The 14956-nt window shown below is 48.0% G+C and overlaps 1 long non-coding RNA gene across 1 annotated transcript in view; it reads left to right on the top strand.

Annotated features, from left to right (window-relative positions):
• Positions 21 to 14956, top strand: part of LOC110407153 — a 15561-nt gene continuing 625 nt past the window's right edge. Inside the window, exon 1 of the long non-coding RNA XR_002443751.1 lies at positions 21 to 1083. This is a non-coding gene — a long non-coding RNA (uncharacterized LOC110407153). The remainder of the gene's footprint in view (positions 1084 to 14956) is intronic.

Raw genomic sequence — 14956 nt, forward strand, 5'->3', positions numbered from 1 at the left:
AGCTGTCAGTTAAACGGTGGGCGGGGCGGGGCGCGCGGCGGAGCCTCCCCGCGCTCTCGCGCTGCCCGGCGCGGCTCTTGTCAGTTAGCAACAAAATGGCCGCGGCGGCAGCAGCTGTGCTCCCGAGGACGGCGGCGGCGGCGGCAGCAGCGGAGGTGGCGTCCGAAGCGGCGGCGACGGCGGCAGCGCGGAGGAGCAGCGGGGGCCCGGCTCAGCAGCACTGAGCGGACGCCGAGAGCGAGCGGCGGAGAGCGGCCCCCACCCGCTGCCGCAGCCCGGCCCGAACCCCCGCCCCGGGGGCACCGCCGCTGCGTTCGCCCCCCTCTTGAGGGACTCCGCCGGATCCTCCCCTCCCGCTGCTTCCTGCGGGGCGGCCCCGCGGCGCGGATCCTCCCGGGAGGGCACTGCGAGCGCCGCTCCGGCGTCGTGCGGGGGGGTCCTCCGCAGGACCGTGCCCCGGGCCGCGCTTTCTTTCGTCGATTTTATTCTCCTGTTTTCATTTGCACTTTTCACCTCCTCCGATGCCCCTCCACGCGGACTGAACCCACCGGGACGCGGCTGAGCCCCTCCGGCCCCGGTTCGGATCTCGCTGCAGCGCGGACCGTGTGCGGGAGGCACGGACTGAGCCGCGCTGCTCCGCGCTGCGCTCCGCCGGGAACCGCCGCTGCTCCGCGCTCCGTCGGTGCGTGTTCTCCTCCTCCTCCTCCTCCTCCTCCTTCTCTGTGCCGGGTTTTTTTTTTCTTTTCTTTTCCTTTTTTTTTTTTTTTCTTGAGGGGGTGTAGACAAACGACGACGACAACAACAAAAAAAAACTTAATTTTTTAATTATTATTTTTGGCCGCGTGAGATTTTTTCGCATCGATTCGTGAAATTACGGGTACAATTACAGAAAGAGAGGAAAAAAAAAAGAGGGAGAAAAAAAAAAAACAAACAAAAACACCGCAACACAACAAACAACCTTTAAAATAAGAAAGGAACGCGTCAGAGAGACCCCTCCATCGCAGACGACATTCCCTGCTCGTTTCCTCACAGCGAGACCGAACCGAAAGCTGCCAAAGAGCCCCGCACAGAGCAGACCACAAGGTGAGGGCGCGGGGGTGTGCGGGACCCGCGGGGGCTCAGCGGTCATTCCGCGTTTCTGTGCGCGCCGTGTCCCGCTCTGACTGCGGCGGACGGAGCGTTGTTGCGGTGCAGTGTGTGTGTGTGTGTGCGTGTGTGTGGCTCGCGGCCGCGGGTTCGAATCCCGGGCCCGCTGCGCAGCGCTGTGGCGGAGCCCTGGGGTTGTGGTCGTCGCGTTGGCTTGTAGAGAAGGCTGATCCCCTAATGTGTTCCCATAAGGGAATTAATTGCTAACCTGCACGCAGTTAGAGTTCAGTGCTTTTCGCTAAATACGCTGCTAGTCGTACTTCCTGGCTACTTGATACCCTGCTCAGCCCGCAGCGTGTGGCTGCGAGGCCGCTCGTCCCGCAGCACCACGGCCTGTTTAAATTTAGCCGTAATCCTTATTACGTCATGGCCTTTCTGCTGCAGAGTTCTCCCTCCCTCCCTCCCTCCCGCAGCCGCGCGCCTCGCAGGGGTTACGCCGGGCGCGTAGCGCTGCGCGAACGGACGGATTTACGCCACCCGCGTAGTGCGGTTACGCCGCCCGCGTAGCGCTGTGCTGCGATGCAGCCCCGGGCATCGCTTCGCCGCGGCGCGGAGCTGCGCTGCGCACGGGCGCTCCCGTCCCGGCCCCGAGGAGGAGTGCTCGGCCCCGTCAGCCCTCGCTGGGATGGGGCTTCTGTGCGCTGCCCGGAGCCTGCCGAGCTGGATGAAAAGCCTGCTGCCTTGCCTTCATTTTAGGGTTTTTTTTTTTTTCCTCTCCACTATGAGTCTTTCCTGTGAATAAAGCAAGTTGTGCTTTTCCTGACTTCTGTCATCTTTTGTTTATCCTTAAAGGAAGCGCTCCTAGCCTCCTTCTCTTGGGCCTTTGAAGACTTTGAAAAAATAATAGGACAACATTTCCTAAGCATAAAGGCGTTATTGGGCACAAAAGTGCTTCTAAGGTGGAGCGCTGCGAGCTTCCGAGTTCCCTGCCTTGCCAAACAGCACCGAAGAACCGGGGTTAGGCTGGAGGCTTTGCCGAGCGGAGGATCTTGTGTCTCAAACCGTTGGTTAACGTTAACCTTATGGAAAGCGTAGTGTCACGTTAGTGTAGAAGGAGAGGCTCTTGCCGATGCTTTTCGTTCCCGTCATTCAGAAAGGCCGGGACCCTTGATGCCGTTCGGGATTTGCTGCCTGCTGTTAGCTCGGAGTCCCCTACCAGTTCCCAGCCCGTTCCGATGCGAGGCGCACACCCCCTCTCTTCAGCGGCGATCTGTTATGAAAACCCAGCAGAAGGGTTTGGTTTCGGTTTGAGCTGCGAAGACTTAACCAAGATCGGCGTATGTGGGAACGGATAATATGTTAACTTAGATTCGTTTCCTCTAAGCAGCTGGCCTCGCCGAGATAAACAAGCGCTTTTCCAAATGCTGTCATCTGGCCCCTTTCCAAAACAAGCTGAAGGGGAGGTCAGGGGTGGAGCCATCCTTTGCTTGAGTAAAAAGAGGCTTTCATTTGGAAAGAATTGCTGGATGGCACCGGCTGCGAGAGCTGCAGATTTAAAAATAAAATGCCCCCAACCTTAACGAAGTGAGATAGGCTGTTGCTTGTCTCTTAATGCATGTGCTGCTGCTGTTTGAAGGTGTAGCAGCTCGAACGTAGAATTTACGTTGCTTGTTTTGTTAAAAAAAAAAAAAATAATAATAATCAGTGCTCTGTGTTAGACTTCGAACACGAGACGCGAGTGATTAAACATTTATCATCTTTGGTTACAGTAGAGATGTGCAACACAGGGGCTATTGTTTTAATTGTTTAAAATTCAGATGACAAGATAATGGTAATACCATTAGAAGGTTTCCCTTTGGCCTGGAAGCTGCAGGTAGGAGCCTGTCGATCCTTTGGTATTAAAGATGAGTGATAAGGAAACCTCTTAAATGCCTGTGACGCTGCAGTCTAGCCAATTTAGCATCAGCTGATGCCTTCTAGTGATAATGGCTTGAGGTGTTCAGCTGCATTATGAAGATATCAGCCGCAGCAAATAGTGTTTAGAAGAGAAACACACTTTATTGTGAATGGGAAGATGATCTAGGAGTGGCAGTACATTGCATTATTAAATGATCTATGTGCTTTGCACGGTCTCTACACTGGTGAATGCTAGTGGTACAGTGAAAGATGGTAATAATATTAAATTCTTAATGTCTGAAAGCAGAGGAATCAGTGTTATTTGATCTTGCTTTAGGAATCTGAGCTATTTATGAAAATCGTCTGCCAAAGACGTGGCTTAGTTTTACATCTTAATGACTGGATGTAGATACACCTTTGCTTATTTTAGCACCACTTAATCATGATTAACTTTGCTTGAATTCCAGCAAACAGTTCTGCGCGTTCTGTGAAACTTCCTTTGTGTACAGTTTCCTCCTTCGGCACTGATGTATTCTAACGTCTCCTGCACAGGGTAGAAATGGCTGAGTTTGATCATAGAAACAAACTGCCTTCTAGTGCACGGAGTGCTTACAGAGCTGCTTGAGATCATATCAAAGATTGGATCGTCTGCTGAGACTGCAGCAGCAGCTTAAAATGCGCCGCTGATTCTTTTGTCTCTTTCTAAAATGTGACATCACTTTCTTGGTGGAGGGGCACTAAATTTCACCGAAGACATCTGCGAAATAGCTTGCTGTGCTGAAATCTTGCCTTCGGAGCAGCAGGCATCGAAATCGGAGTCGCTTTTGCTCGGAGCTCTGGATGTGAACCAGCACCGTAATTTCTCAGTGTTGTAGTCCCAACTGTAGTTGCAATTCAAGCTCATAAAATATTAGAAGCTTTGGCGGCAGCGAGGGCCGCGTTCTGGATGTCTTCCCCGTGGGTTTACAGCCAAGGATGGCTCGAGAGTGAGAACAGTTATCTGCGCTGCAGCAGTGATGGTTTATGGCCGGGTGCCCAGATTGTCTAGCTTTGCACACAGCTTTATGGTTTGCCTTTGAGGGCTACGGAGGTGGAAGTCATTTGTAATAAACAGCTCTCTGCAGTTTGCCTTCCCGGCGTTCTGAGATGCGCATCCGTTTAAAGAATTGAGGACTAGATTCACACTGACTTAGATTTCAATCAGGAGATTCTGTTTCAGAAGCTCACTTATGAGAAATGGTAACGGTTGCTTATTGCCTTGTATTAAAAATAGCTGATATTTATCCCGTGGCTGTGTGTGTTTGCCTTCGCTTTTCTAGCGGTAAGCACTGAACTGCCGGGGACTTTTCTTTCATTTGGGAGAAAGATTGACTTGTCAAGTCGATTGGCATCCCTTTGTGGTAATTAAGCCCCAGATAAAGATAGGTTTATAGGTCTCAAAATAGTTATCACGCGACTACCAGCTGTAGGAAGGGAGAGCCCTCACCCCAAGGGAAAAAAAAAACACCCCGGGCCACAAAGTGCTTAGTGCATGCCCACGGGCATCTTCTGCGGGCACATCCATCCCGAATTTTCCTTAGTTTCTTATTGGTGGGGTCTGTGTGCGTTTTCCCATGGTGACTTTCCAAAGGCATCACAGCGAGTGCCTTTGTTACCATCGGGTCAAGAAAAATCTCCCCCGAATGGCATGTCTGTTTCCCTCCTCCTCCTCCTCCTCCTTTTCCCCTTCCAGCAAAAACATCCAGACAGCCCATAGGAAGTTTATGCTTTTCTCAGCAGTTGCTGCTGTCTCAGGACTTCCTTGCGAAAGCAGCGGAGAAGCAGAACTTTTGTCTGGGGGCTATATATAGTGCTGGCCGTGGCCTGGATGCCGCTCTGCGTGGTCAGCGAGTGCGCACATCGACGAGGAGTTCAAACTGCCTGCTCTATTTTAAGCTCAGCCTGATGCTGTGTGTAGTCTGTCTGGGGCTCTTAGTTCCTCAGAATCCCGAAAGGTTTTTATGGCTGTTGCTAATTTCAGATGCTGACGGCGCTGATGTTTTTAAGCAGCAGAGCATCGGTGAGGTGCTTCAATGCAAGCCGTTCTAGGAACAGGAAGCAGTGCAGTAGTGCTGAGAAAAGCAGCTGCACGGATGGGTCAGGTGCTGCCTGCCATTTTGCTGCGCTCTTTTCCTGTGCCACTGGCAGAAAACCAGAGGAGGTTTTTGGCATTCCTTGTCATTTTTCTGGTAGATCTGGGAATGTGTTTGGAAGAGTAACCTTGTAGATGGTTCTTCTTACTGTAGATGTTGATCCCAAGTTAGGAGGAGTTGGAAAGCTTTCTGACCCTGCAGGTGTGGCCTACTGGAGTGCATGTAAAGCAGGAGTAGCAGGGCCAGTCTGCAGGATGCCTCCTTACCCCTCCACTGGTGTCCTTCTCTTCACCTGCAGGTCTCAACTTTCCTCTTCTCTCAGTATTTCTAATCAGTTACAAGCTTGCCTGATCTAGGAGAATTGCTTCCAAAAGGCATAGTGTGGAATTTGCCCCATTTTCAGCTTTGAAATAGATGTTTCACTCAACGGCTTCTTTTCTACCCCAGGCTGCAAAATGGAAGATACCACATTGCTGCATACCGAGTCCTTCTCGTCTCTGTCATGCACAGTGTTCTGCCTCTGTCTTGATTTGTGATGCTGCAAAAACTTTGTTAATTCAAAATAACCTACTGGCCTAAGTATCATCTGTCTATAATGTACCTCTTCATTTTCCTGCTTGTGAAACTATTTGGTTTCTCTTTGTGGTATTAGCTGGTATGTAATGAAGAGGCTTGTCTTTTTAAGCCATTTAAAAGCTACAGCATGTTCTGGTACAGAAGAAGAGCCCGGTTGTGACAATCTAAATGCTATTTAATATTTTGTAGTTTGCTGATCATTAAGTGTGGGTGTCCAGTCCAGGTGTAGAACTAAATCTGGTCTGTGATTGCTGCAGTTGAGGAGAAGAATCTTTGTAAATAGCGGGGTAAAAGATGTTCTGTGGGGCTTACTAGAGCTTAGTGAAGTGTGATACATATTACTTCTCCAGTAGTTATTCTTCTGATCAAGCTTTTTGAAGTCATCCTTTGCTGTTGAAAACAGCAGTCAAGGTCTTGTCTCACTGGGCACCAAGAACACATTACTCTTCATATTATGCTGCTACACTGAAGCATAATATTTGAATAAAGCAATAGCTGTATTATTGGGTGGATGCTTACATTGCAATTTGCTTAATAAAATCATCATTTTTTTTTTAATTGCATTTGTGAAGATAAAACATTCTTCACAAATTTGTGGAAGAACTGTTCGGGTGACAGCAGAACCCCGTGCTTTTCAAGGAAGTGAAGCAGGTGATAGCAGTTGGTCTGTGCTTTCCAGACGATGATCCGGTGCTCTGACAGTCCAGCTGCATTGAAATTATCCCCTCTGTCAGCATCCAGACCAGCAGGAACTCATCTTGCTGGAATTCTGTCTGCATCTACTGACCAGATAAGACACAGCCCCTTTGAACACGAGAGGGCTGCTCTGAAAGTAATGCCTCCTGTTGTATGATGTTGACCCATGCTGTCTGAGGCTGACGTTGGTGGCATGGCAGTAGAGGTTGAACTTTCCCACCAGTATCCCATTACGTTTTGTTGCTGTGCGACAGATGGCAGCGGAGGGGCAGGCCGACAGAATGGCGGCTGACATGGAAGCACATGAAGCAAACATGGAATTGAATTCCTCTGTGCGGGGAAAAAATGGCACCCACTGTTAACTGCAGCTGGTTTTCTTCTGGAAGATCGTTTATGGCTGTTTCCTTTCCCCGCCTCTCCAAAGTGTTTCTGGTTCCCTCGTGGAGAGGCCGTTCATTTGCGTGGTTGGAACATGGGGATAATCCATTCAGATGATGGATCTGATATTCCAATATATAATAAAAATGCCGAGTTCAGCTGTTAACTGAGTACTTGATAGATTTATGGTTGGCAGGAATTGGTGTCCGCACGCTTTTATTATGGAAAGTGAAGGAACTGAGAACTTCTAAACTTAATGGAAATAAGGATTACTTTTTCAGCAGTGTGCTGCGGTTGAAGATGCAGTAGAACAGCAACTAAATTGATTCAAAATGTATTTAAGTTGAGTGAAATAGTCACAGAGGGCGATGTTTTGGTTTTCATAGTTCAGCGCTAGGGATGTATTAAAGAACACAAAACAAGTAATTTTTTTCATTTGTGTTTAAACTTCCATATATTTGCAGCGTGCAGTTTTTGAGCACAGTTTATTAGTCTGTAGTATGTTTTGTCTTCCTTGGCTCAGATCAGATTTGGTGTTAACCTCCTGCGGAGAATTCCAGGACCCCTGACATTTTATTGTGACTCTTGATTAGCTCACCAGGGTTCCTGCTAAGAATTCTTCTTTCATTCACTTGATAAATTGAATTCCCTATTCACAGTGCCTTTAAATAGAATGGTATTTGGAAAACTCGAAGACAACAACTTGAATGTGCAATGAGCTCTCCCAACAAGTTTGAAAATGCAGGAGGAGGAAATTAAGGGCTTGTGTAATCTGAAATCTTTTAAAGGCATAAACATGTTAGGAGAACACACAGCTCTGTCTTCATATTCCATGTAAACTTGCTTCTCTCCTGGCTCTCCAAGAAGAGGTGCTGTTGACCTCTGTTTTCCCTTTTTAATCTCATCTCGTGCTGGTGCTCCCTGAGCTGTGGGATGCCATTTGGAGCTCTGCTGCACGGAGGATGGCATCGTTTATTTATTTCTGAACTCCAGATCTTGAGGTCCTGAGTGGGCCCTGTCCTCGTGGTGCCCCACTGGCTCTGTCCCACCCCTGCCTGGTGTCCTGGTGCCACATGCTCCAGCCCTTCCCTTGGCCAGCCAGACGTGCGGGATGCCATCTCCCAGGACTGCCTTCTGCAGGCTCCCATGGCTCATATGTGCAATGGTTTTAATGTCACAGGAGTGGAAAGGGCCTCTGGGGGTCACAGATGGGCAGCAGCTGAGTCAGGTGGTGTGGGTACATAGCTGAGTGCTGCTATGTGACTGCAGTGGGAAGGGGGAAAGGAGAGCTAAGGGCACTAGAAACCCTATGGGCTAAATCACGCATCGTGTTAGCTGTGCAAACATACCTGTCATTTCTTTTAACTGTGTTTGCATGAAGGAGTCTTGTATAGAAGCTCTGTTCTTCCTGACTGTTCATTCTACCCGTGACTGTCACCGAGGCCTGGTGATGCATTGGCACGATGCCTGGCTTCTCCAGCCTCTCTGTGGGAGAGATCAGCACAGAACGCCCGGGGCAAAACGTCCTGTGGAGCTGCTGCTCCTGTTCCCATTCCCTGGCCTCCTCCTCAGCTGTGTCCATATGTGCTGTGCTGGAAGCAGAGCTGCTCTGCCGTGTTCTTCAGGTCCTGCCCAGCATCTGAGCAGCAGCTCGGTCAGTGGATGGGTGATGCTCATTTGAGCAGTTGGCCGCTGTGGGGGCTTTGTGTCTTGTCATGGAGCTCTTATCTTCTCAAGCGTTTGCAGAAGACAAACTAGCTAACGTAGTACTTGGAGGAGACCAGCGCGTGCTGCTCTGCTGCTGGATTGCAAAGCTGTTCTCCTTGGTGCCTTGTGTTCCAGGAAAGCTGGGGGAGGGCTCTGGCCCATGCTCTACTTGGTCTGCTGGTAAGTAGCAGGCCTGGGAGGGAGGCAGCGCTAAGTCTAGTTAACCTCACTGCTCAGTCTGGAGCTTAATTTTTCAAGAAAGGAGTTGCTGGTTTTTACTGGGGGAGGGGAAATGTTCCTAGCACGTTGTCAGCTGCTGATCACCTGCTTTGGGTGATGAATGCAACGTGAGTGAGCCTTTTCAGTGGTGGCTGTGTGGCTGCCACGTCCTCTGCACCCACGGTTTTACTGTGTAATTCTACTAGCATTGCTCTGCAGTGCTTAGTAATACAGACCTAGCGCGCTGATTGGAACGTTCTCATTTGTACTCTCACTAGAACTCTGGCAATGGTCCTCAAGAAAGTGAACCAAAGGAAGCCTGTAGATGAAAAGCAAAACCCCAAAGCCCACAGCCGTGCACTGGGATTGAGCAGTGCTCAGCATGGTCAAACCTCAGACATCTGACCTGCTCCTTGTGGTCAGTCTGCATTCTTGGTCAGGAAAGCCGTTCTCTTTGAGATTTCCCCTGTGCTGGTTAGGGGAGGCTAAAACAGAGCGAGGTTGCTCCATGGTTTTTTGTTTTTTTTAATTACTTTGTTTTTAATCTTTAATTGAATGATAATTTCTGTTGAGTCCACGTTGTTTTTATTCTAATTTAATTTGCTTCAGTGGCTGCTTATATTATGTGTATATGAAGTAGGGTCACAAAAAGTTACTGTTGAGTGAACTGGAAACTGAAACAAGAGCCTGGGTCCTGCAGTAAATAGCACTTGGCACTGTCCTCGAGGTGCTGTCAGGATGGAGATGCTCTTCAAGCCATGATCCAAAGTGGCACTGCTGGAGATGCCGGCTGCTGGAGGTGCAGCCTTTGGTTGAGATGTCTTAGGCAAGCATTCTTTTTTTTTTTTCTCCACCTGATGATGGAATTTCTATTCTAAAGGTTTTAAGAGCAGGATTATTAAATCAATCTCTTGGGCGACCTGTAATATCCCATAGTTTCAGTAGGATGCTTTAATTGAATGTGGTGCTTTTCACATTCTGTTTGCATCTTAACCTGTAGTGTTTGTTGTGTGTCTTCACATGGCAGCTCCGTTCTGCTCCTGCTCAAATTTCAGCAGTGAGTTCAGTTGTCTGTGCATGTCTTGCCACCTTAGTAAAGTGGGATGTGATTGCAAGAAAGCCTGAAGCGAGGTATGTAGGGATGAAGTGTAATCCCTCACAATTACCAGCAGCTGTGGAGAATGGCCCAGAGAGCAGCAGAGACCTGGAGATACCTGCCAGCACACAAATCAGGCAGCCAAAACCAAACGCACACCAAGAAGCCTTAGAGCTAAAACCGTATTGTACAGCCCAAGGAAAACTCAAGGGCTGTCTTGGTGGTTTGCTTACGTACAGTTTGTGATGGGGTTTCTGGGGCTTCAGAAGCCAGATTCCTGTTCCTGGTACGTGATGAGTTTTGTCTTGCATCCGTCAAGATGAGTTGATCAGGTAGTGGGAAAATTGAAGTACCAGACCCACAGTGAGCAGTGGATAAGATTTTGATGTTTCACGTGAAGGGAGAAATCCTGTCAAGTCAAATTATGTAATAAGTAGTGACAAATGCAGGACGGGGACGTAATTTGACAGTCAGAAGCCCCAAAGCATGGGATTAATAAATCATAAATCGAGGTCAAACAAATGCTCCTCAAGCTTCATTTATGATTCCCTGTAGGGACACATTTTGCACCCAGACTTCCAAATTACAGGGTTTAGTTTCAAGCTGCGTCATCATACCTCTGCATAAAACACATTGATCAGCTTACCTTGTCCTCAGCAGTGTAGCTGAGGGTATTTTCCCAGTTAATTCCTGCTGCATTGATGCTGAACGTGGTGCTCTGCACTCTTGCTGAATTGCACTCTGCTTTTATTCGTACCACATCTCAAGTGGATCCGCTTTTCCTGCATTTTGTCTGGCCGTGTTTTGCAGCCTCATGACTTGCTGTGTTCTGGAAGCTCAGTGCATGCATTCTTCCAGCAGCAAAGCAATTAATAAAAGTACTGAGTGCTGCTGGACGTGTGATGTACTGCAGCAAAATCCATAGGATCTTTGGTAGGGGAAGTGCTGACTGTGCTTGCTTCGTGGGCATCGCACTGTAGTGTCCCTTAGCTTGTGTTTTCCCTCCCCTGTTCTTAGGAAATGACTAAAGCAGCCGTGTTTTTATTAACAAAGCTTTACGTTTTGCTTGAGAAGTCAATAAATTACTTCTCTTGCATCTCCTTTCTTCCTTGTTTAAAAATGCCTGTAGCTATGCCATAGGGAAAATAACAGGCTGATTTGATGTAGCTTTTCTTCACAAATCCTTGTTAGCTGTTGCTGATGTGTTTTTATCCCTTCCCCTTTTAAGTCGTAGGCACAATGTGTGCCACTTTGCAAGTCGTCTGGGGTGCTGCCCACCTCCTGCAGATTCTTTCAGGTAGTCAGGAACAACTCGGATGCCATTGTCTTGAGGTGAATTACATCAGGGCCAGACAGTGGAAAACCATCCAATTTCTCTAAAGGCATTTAAAGCTGTTCTTACTTTTCTGGCCCCTGTCTGTGGAAGTTCACTTCAGAAGCTGGGTTGTCTCCCCAGAATCGGGGAGAAGGCTCTGAAGGACCATGCCATGGGATCCTTGCTTGGGCTTTGCTCATGGATCCTTTAGGGCGAGGAAGGCAGCAGGGGCTGCTGCTGGAGCTGCTGGCTCTGCATGGCACCTGCCCAGATGCTGCCACCCCTGCTCACAGCCTGCTCCTCATCTGCCCGTGGGCACCCTGTGTCACCGAGCATGGACACAGATTCTTCCTCTTGCTTATTCCCGAAGCGCTTAGATTTGTTGTTGCTGCTAATGTGCAGGGTGCTCATGGATTACTGACTTTGATTTTTGTACCGGTGTTTGTTCTGGTTTTGTATTCGTTCTTATTTGATGTCGTTTTATGTACTTTTCTCTTATTTGAGGTGATTGGAGTGCTGGTAACTGGGGAGAGTATGACCCTTCCCAATGAAAAGGGCTGAGCCTTGGTACCACCCAAGGGAAGACCTGCTGCTGGTGAAGCTCTCACCAGCTCTTTGCCTTCGGCTGGGATCAGGTCGGGAGGGCTGGGCAGAGCGAGGATGAACAAGGAAGCAGCACGAGCAACAGGCAGATGAGGAGCCCTGGGTTATCCCTCTGAAAGCAGGGGCTGCTGGTGGCACGGGGCCTCTGGCTTCGCAGCATTCCGCCTCCAGGTTGGGGTGTCTGCGTTCTCTTTTGGACTCGTGTCATTTCCAAGAAAAAGCACCTGTCTCTTTTCCTTTGCAGCAGCATTTCTCAGTTGTCCTGAATTAGTTGCAGCCTGCCTTTCCGGTACTCGCTGCTTTCCATTTTATGTATTCTTTCCCTATTTCATTGCTGCCATTTGGAACCAGCTCTTAAAGAGGCTTCTAAATGGTTATTTTGTGTTTTGTGTCCGTGCTGTCCAAACCCCTCAGTCTGGAGCTGTGTCACGTGGAGGGACAGGCAGGGATCTGCCTGGGTCCTGTCGCTGGCCCTTTCAGAGCTTCTGGATGAGGGCACAGGATGGGTATAAGCTTACATGTAATGACATGGATCAGCTCTTGAAGTTTGCATGAGAATGCTACATTCCCAAAAGGCTTACTGCAAAATCCCGTTAGGATGTCACATTGGTGCTAATGCAGAATGCCAGCTGCGCTTTGAGACGCGAAAGCGATCCAGTGTCTGATGCCAACTAGAAAACTGCTTTCACTGGCCTTAAAAATATCAGCCTAGATTGGTTTCCCTTTTTTTTTTTTAAGGGAAAAGTAAGGCTTTCTCTAATAGGCATTGACTGACAGAAAGTAACCACAGTTCTTCCACGCTGTGCTGACAGTGACCTGTCACCCCACGTTCCTATTGCAGGAGAGCCTCCTGAGCTTGAGCACTTTGCTGAAATCCTTGGTTTAGGCTCAGGTTTAGTAAGCTAATTTCATTCTTTAAAAAACAACAACAGATGCTAAAGTAGAACTGTGTTTTGCTCATAAACAATCTTCCGTGGCTTTGATCCTTTGGATCTATTTATATGGAAAAGGCAAGCTCTTACAAATATATCCTAAGACGTCTGGTTTAAATCACGAGCTTTGTATTTTCTTTAGCATACTTCCTGTAATAAAGATGGAATTGTCACTTGGGAAGTAAAACTACCACACATGCTTTTGACAATGTAATCAAACTTTATATAGCAGTGTTTTTATTATTCTCCTGTTGTTTTGCTCTTAGATGACTAATTTCTGCCTAGAAGTGACAGCGAGCGTTGCCATCCGAGAGGCCACTTGGAGCTTTATTTCTATTTTAAGCGTATTTAAAGCATATGTATTCAGAAGTGTCATTATGTAAATCAGTTCTGAAAATGGAACTCCATTAAAAATTATAGTATCGTTTTCTGAGTTAATTCGGGGCTATTTTAAACTCAGAAATGAAATAAAAAACAGGTTTCCACTAGGAGTGGCACTTCTGCCTCTTATGTCGTAATTGATAGGATAATATGGAAATAAAATACGTTGTATTTTTAACGGAGCAACATGTTTGGTGTTCTTTGATTTAGGAAATCATCTGATAGGGTGTGCTAGGGGTGGAAGGGAGGGAATGGCACGTGGTGGTGCTTGGGAGACTGGAGCAGAAGCAGCCTTGGAAGGTGGGAGCAGAGAGGTGTGCCACCGAGTCCAGCTCCAGCAATGAGACGTGGGCAATGATTCAAGGAACTTAATGGGAGGAAAAAGTCCTAACAATAAAGTTGGGAAGCGTGTAATTTCATAGTTTAAAGAAAACTCTCGAAATTAAGGGTTTTTAAATTATTATTATTATTATTATTCTTTTGCCTTTTGAAACACTGTACAGATTATTAAAAGGGATTTAAAGGTAATTGTGGTTTTCCGAAATTGCTATCACATCACTGGTTTGCTTAGGTACTAGCAGGAGGAGAGCAAACCGTTTCCCACTTTGCGCTGACTCGCTTCAGTCACCTGCTTTGACACAAGAGAAGGGCTGGAACTTCCCTGGTAACAGCCTGGCAGCTTGGCACTGATCACTTGGAGGTGCGGGCTTTGTAGAGTCTGGCAGGACTTAGTTAGGGAGTGCTGGAAGCGTAGGGAGTGGATGCAGCTGCTTTGTAGTCACTGAAATCCAGGGGACTTCTGTTCTACTGAGCCAACAGGAAGAAAGTCACAGCTATTATGGTTTCAGCGCAGTTTCTTCTGGCAGTGTAAGCCATCGCTTTTTGCAATAGTCCTAGCACAGTGTTTAAAACTGCCATTCCAAGTACCCATCTGAAATGCAGTGCTACATGGGCCGTGCACATTCCTATCTGCAGCCCTTACAAGTGCTCCTTGAGCGCAGGTTGACGGTTTGGTGTTTGGAACGTGGCCCTCGGGAGCTGCCATGATTTGGGCAGCTGTGTGGGTGATGAGCTTCTGGTGACGTGGGATGAGGTTGAGGTGCTTAAGGTCCGGCCTCCAGATGTGCAGCACACAGCTCCAGCTGTGTTGCCCTCGCTGCTGGGCTCTGCTGTGGCCCTGCCTGTCCTGTCTGTGAGTACTTGGAGCACTGCAGTGTGTGCGAAGGGGCACTGACACTTGTGTTCAGAGCCCTGGGTTGCTGCTGGGATGCTTGCTGGTTGGCTGACACAAGGAGAGGGGAGCTGCTGCTGGATGTTGGGAGCGCTGTGCAGGATCTCTGTGAGCTCTGAGCGTCTGTAGTGGCCGCAGCCAGTGTTGTCAGGCAACTGAAAAAGCTGAAAATCAAATTGTGCCTTGGAAGGACTAATCCAATAATGGCAGTAATAGTTTCAGCCAATCAGAAACGGAGTCTTTTCAGAAGATCTGTAAAGCTGATAAATGATCGGGCTCTGAAGAGCTGACAAGGAAGATAAAACAGTTACTGCAAATAATTCATTTACTTCTTGTTGGTATTTGCTTGGAAGGGCGTTGGGGGGGGATTCCTTGTTAAGGCCATTTAGTACAGTGATGGACAGAGCAGGCACAGAAGGGGGGTTCAGGTACACGTCCTTGATTTGGGGTAGCTTCCTGATTGCCTTAAGTTGGCATCTGCAACCAAGATGTCTGTGGGAAAGTAGTGCTTCATAATCGTGCAAATTCTTCATCTAGAATTTATAGGCCAAACAGAAAACAGGATAATGTGAATTAATCGAGACTTTATTTTGCAGCTCTGCTTTTCCCCGGAGAACAAAACTGATGCATCTGAGGAAAACAAGTATTTGATTAAAAAAAAAAAAAAAAAAAAAGAAAATACTTAGGAAGTAATATACTCGTGCATAG

This window comes from Numida meleagris, chromosome 17 (assembly GCF_002078875.1).
Source record: "Numida meleagris isolate 19003 breed g44 Domestic line chromosome 17, NumMel1.0, whole genome shotgun sequence".
In the NCBI taxonomy this organism is placed as follows: Eukaryota; Metazoa; Chordata; class Aves; order Galliformes; family Numididae; genus Numida; species Numida meleagris.